The sequence below is a fragment of the Hemitrygon akajei genome, chromosome 11 (genome assembly GCF_048418815.1).
Source record: "Hemitrygon akajei chromosome 11, sHemAka1.3, whole genome shotgun sequence".
Lineage (NCBI taxonomy): Eukaryota > Metazoa > Chordata > Chondrichthyes > Myliobatiformes > Dasyatidae > Hemitrygon > Hemitrygon akajei.
The window spans coordinates 43,121,668-43,127,667 of NC_133134.1; positions in this window are offsets into that span (position 1 = coordinate 43,121,668).

Genomic DNA, 6,000 nt, shown 5'->3' on the forward strand with positions numbered 1-6,000 from the left:
CTCAATTAGTTTTTATGTTTTGGAGTTTCAAAACATAACGCTAAACATGTCCAAAGTATATAGAACAGCAAAATGAGAAAATTGGGAAATTAGAGGTTCAAGGAGACTTGTGAGTCCTAGTGCAGGATCCAGTAATATTTACCTTGCAGGCCGAGTCAATGGTAAGGAAGACAAATGCAATGTGAGCATTCATTTTAAGAGGACTAGAATACAAAAGCAAGGATGTAATGCCAAGGCTTTATAAAGCATTGGTCAGACTGCAATTGGAGTATTGTGAGCAATTTTTGGTCTCTTATCTGAGAAAGGCAGTTCTGGCATTGGACAAGGTCCAGAGGACGTTCAGAAGGATTATCCTGAGTTTACAACAGTTAACATATAAGGAGTGTTTGATGGCTCTATTGCTATATTCTTTGGAGTTTAGAAAAATGATGAGGAATCTTACTGAAATCTATTGAATATTGAAAGGCCTAGATAGAATGGATGTGGAGAGGATGTTTCCTATAGTGGGGGAGCTTAGGACTAGAGGGCACAGTCTCAGAACAGAAGAATATCCCTTTAGAACGGAAATGAGGAGAAATCTTTTTAGCCAAGGGGTGATGAATCTGTGGAATTCTTGCCACAGATAACTGTGAAGGCCATGCCATTGGATATTTAAAGCAGGGGTTGATTGGTTCTTGATTAGTAAAGACATCAAAGGTCATGAGGAGTAGGCAGGAGAATAAGGATGAGAGGGATAATAAGTCAGCCTTGATGGAAAGGTAGAGCAGACTGACCTATTTCTGCTCCTATGCCTTATTTAACTGTGCAACCAAAACAGTGGTCTCCAGAAGCGATGATCAAGTTTGATTATGCTCTTGCCAGAGTGCAGATAGAACACTGTAGGATATAGCTCTTGTCAGCAGGGAGTTAAACTGTCACGCAGCGAAGATGGTGCATGGAAAAGCCACAAGACAAAAATTAGGGAGTGTCCGGAGAAACATGAACCTTTGGGTCTTGTAAATATTGAAAGGGCAGTAATTATGATTCTATAAATGTAAAAGGGTACAGAAAAGCTAGAATAAAAAATCAGATTCAGAAGAGAAGACAACCTTCACCAAAGGTGTAGGAGGATTCATTTGTAGAAAGAGTGAATGATACATGGAATAAACATTCAGAAACAAAGGTGGAGGAAAACAGTTTCGAACAATGCTAGGAACAAATTGGATGCTACGATGGAATGCAGTAAGGATCACTCCAGCTGGATAGTTAATGAGAGCTAAATGTGCTTCCTTTTTCTTAAGTACCTTCATTAGAGCTAAAACAGTTATCCCTCTCTCACAAATAGAGAGTGGTATTGTGTAGGAAGAGTTTTAAAACTAAGAACAATTTACTTGGCACATGAAATACTAGATCTGAGCTCCAGAATCATCCAGTCTTGATTTACCAAGTTCAATTCTACTGAAGCAAGGACATGTCATTTTAATGCTGGGATAGTTCTGAAGGTCAGTGAACATTATAATGGTCAGTCTTGTATTCTGTGGGAAGACTGAAACTTGTTAGGAGCAAACTTCTTAAAACATCTTGAAACAAGGGCTTGCATCATGAAAGAAGAATTAGTGAGAAGTAATGCATAAGTAAAATGATATCCCAATGGCAACAAAGCTGAATGCTAAAGTTGATTCAGTACCCAAAATATTGGTCCCTGCTGAAAGGTTTCGGCCTGAAACATTGACTGATTCTTCTTTTCCATCGATACTGCCTGGCCTACTGAATTCCTCCAGCATTTTGTGCGTGTTGCTTGGATTCCCAGCATCTGCAGATTTTCTCTTGTTTGAAAGGTGCTGGAAATCTTGAGTAACACACACAAAATGCTGGAGGAACTCAGCAAGTTAGGCGGGGAATAAACACTCGATCTTTTGAACTGAGATCCGATGAAGGATCTTGGCCTAATTCATTGACTGGATATTCCACTCCATGGATGCCACCCGAGCTGCAGAGTTTCTGCAGCAATTTGTGTGTGTTCTACACTGCAAAACAATGTTATTCCTTTCATCTTTCATGCAAGATCATCACACCAAATTAAAGTTTCATTGTAATGCTTATCATTCAGAACATTTAAAGAGGCTGCACCGCACTGCATAATGGAGTCTAATGTTACTTTAGGGCTGCCTCTGTAATCATGAACTGCACCTCATAATGAGCTGTTGGAAAAGAAAGACTGCATGCATTGCATAAGACAAAAGCTTCACACATTCAGCAATATGATCACTTGGTTCTGAAGCCTTTGTGAATGCTTGGGCTTCAGTTTTGTGGTTCCTGACCCCATCTGGATCATTGGACTCTGCTCCTGGTGTGCAACTTACTCCCAGCAGCTGTTACTTTGTGCATGTGTTTAAGAAATACATAGTGTTGCTTATATGGGGAAGATTCTTTAAAGTTATCTACCCTTATCTTTATGTTCCAGGTGTGCTGACTGACTGAAGCTTGAAGCAATATGATGTAAAACAAAAAGGCTTTTCTGACTGAGTATGAACATTTGACCTGAAGCTCTGTCAGCTTTTCTCCTGACAAATTCTGAAGTGCTATAAGTTTTTTTTTCCACAGGAGTGATTTACTGGCTTATGAAGTGTTTCTTCCAGATAGTATTCTAAAGGGTAGTGGACACCCGGAGGTTAATCATATAATTATGGAACCACAGAAACATCATAAACCATGGGGGCAGAGTTTGTTTTGGTCACCTGGACCTTGAACAGGATTTACTTCAATGTGTCTGCTATTGTTTATAATATGTACCAGATAGATATCTGGTACCATTGTTTGTTGTGCCTTGTCTTTGTCCTAGCTGTCGCTTTTTTGAAAGTGGAAATTTTCCATTTGTGACTGAACCCGAATGAAGCATCATATGATGCCAATGAGCATGATTAATTTTATAGCCCATCATTTTCAGAGATGTTGGAACACAATTCAGAGCCACCTCTTTACAATTTCCCTTCACTTTTCCTGAAAGACTGCAGCAAAAAAAAAGATTAGAGTTGATGGGGAGTGGTAAGTCCGTGGAGATGAAATTCCAGCTAATCTTTGCCGTCAGTACTACCTTAGCTGAGATTGTTCATCATGGCAAAGACTCAGATTAAATCCATGATTTTTCCGACCTGTATAAATCAATACAATATACCATGTGACCAATTAGTTTTGGTCCTGTTTATTAAAGAGAACAGAATAAAGCAGGACAGTATGGTGACTGTCTGGTAAATACCAGTTCCACAGAATGAGCATTTAAAATTGCTCTTTAACCAACTAGTTAGCACTGCCTCCAAGTTCCTCAGTCACGTTGATGTATAGTCGCTGATTGCACATCTATTCTGCTCATGGTTTCCTGAAAGGATGTTGACAAGCACGGGCTGCAAAGACAATTAGTTTCCGTTCTATAAACCTGTTTATGAGCATTGAAAACAAGCCAGTGAATTTTTATTATGTGAGCTTTCCTGATAATCAAATAACATTTCTGGCAAAGAAGTCATTAAATAAACTGGGTCTGAACAAGGTCCAACAAATATTTCAGCACCGAATCAACAATGTAAGCTCACCGTGGCATTAGAACACAAAGGCATATTGAAATCCTTTGTTAACGTACAGTAACTTTGCAAACACACAGTAATGATTAGAGATGTTATTAATAAGATTGAGTGCATTATTCATATATAAGAAAAAAGTGAATACATTGCAAATCATGAGAAAATTATGACCTAGAGTCAATTTTTAATGTTGAGATTAGAATCTTTTCCATACAATAGAAGTTATTATATGAACATTTTTTAACACTTGCCAGATTTCTAGCATAACATAAATATGGCTTTGTCCTAGCATTTTGTGTCAACTAAATGTTTGCTTATGGGGAGGAGTGTGAGATCATTCACAGAGGTCATGAGCGTCTATTTGGGTACAATTATGATTTCCCTTTTGGTTAGTGATAAATTAACATATCAGCAATGACTTCTAAAGCTCTTTCAGCACAATAAAACACCTCAAGATACTTCTTAGGAATGTAACTAACTGAAAGGTGAGGAGTTTTATTCAAAGTTTAAAGTAAATTTATTATCAAAGTACAAAAATGTCATCCCGAATTTCAGTTTCCTGCAGGCATTCACAATAAATACAAGAAACACAATAGAATAAACCACAGGCGGCACCCAACAGGACGGACAAACAACTAAAGTGCAAAAGACAACAAACTGTGCAAATAGAAAAAGAGGGGAAAAAATAATATAATAAATAAATATCGAGAACATGAGACAAAGAACCCTTGAAAGTGAGTCCATAGGCCGTGGGAATTGTTCAGTAGAGTAGCTCTTCGCAGCTGAAGGTAGAGCAGGTGGAGGTGGAACCATGGAAACTCGTGTATAAGAGGCAAAAACTGGAGAACCATTGAGGTCTGGAACATTCTGGCAGGTTTCATTCAGTACGTGTGGTGCCTTGCTTTCTCCTCACATCCAAATGAAGGTATTTGAATGCAGGAACACCTGGAGCAAAACAAACACTGAACCAGTGATGACTCCTGATTAGGTCATATATGGGGTATATTGTTAAAGCTGGGGAAGAGATGAAAGTGCTGCAAAGAAAACATTAACATTGGAGTACAAGGCTGCTGAATTTGATGCAGTCTAAAATTGCTTTTAGTTATAGTGTAGCAGTAACCATGTGCCATCTTAGTTGAAATAATTCACTAAATATTTCCCATTGGAGGCACCTGTTAATTGTTAATGAATTCTTATTTCCCTTTTATCTTGTCTAACCCCATATGTCCTACAGCTGTGCTAACGTCGGTAAAACCTGTCTAAAAATAGGGCTTTTTCACTTATATTTTTTCGTGCTTTTTCAACTACTTATGCCAGGCACTACTCTCTGAGAGACCGCCAGGTCATACACCTGCAAGTCTTCACCACTCTACAGAGCAGCAGTCTCTGTTGTAATGTAGAGAATGCAATAACCAAGTTAAATACAATATGTTTCTACAAACATCACTAAAATAAATGCTGTAGCATATTGTAGACTCTTACTGAGGGTAAGTACTAGGACATCTGGAAAGCTCTCACCAAGAGATCTGTACGGTTCATTCAAAATTTATCTGAAAGTTAACACTTTCAAAATACAAGCCAGGTTGTGTAGACAAAGGCCTGGAGTGGGACTCAATCATTTGCAAGAACATTAAGCATAACAGCTCAGAGAGAGACTTTAGGAACTATTAGAAATCATAGCGCATGCACAAAACAGTAAAGGGCTTATTTCTGAAGCTAATTTATTGAATTAAGTTTCCCATAGAAGAGTATTTTATCTGGGAAATATTGTCAACACCAGCCTTGCCCCTCTGTGCAAATGCAGTGATTGTTCTCATCAGGCCTGCCATCCAAAAGTAATGCAATTGGAGCCACATTATCTTAACCCAAGGACATTCCTAGCATCTGCTGAGCTGTACCAAAATTGATAAAGGATTATGATTCTACCAACACCAGCAAAAAGCTTCCTAACATTTGCTATTTCTATTTTCAGTCAGTTCCCAATGTGTATGTGGTTTCCTGTGTTTGCTTAACTGTTATATCTTGTGGATCATAGTACATTGAGCGCACTCTCTCCTCCAAATTAGAAGTTTCAGGACTCGATCCCTGCTACACCCAGTGTACTGTGATTCTTCACAGAAGGAGTGCTACGTTTAGAATTGCCTCCATTCTGATGAGGTCTTGATGTTTTAGGCTTAGTCTGCTTACCTAAGTGGCAATTAAAGTCCAATACTGTCTGAGAAAGGGCAAGGTCCTGGTGACAGTCCTCCTTTAATCAACATCATTAAAGTCATGTTATCTGGTCATTCATTCATTTACCACGTTATGACCTTGCAAGACCTGGCTGTATGAAGAAAGAAGAAACCATTGTTTGTAAAGCACAAAGGACTTGGTAAGACATTAGGTAAATGCAAGCTTACTCTTTTTCACTGTCTAGACTCACCTGTGACCAAGGGCCATATAAACG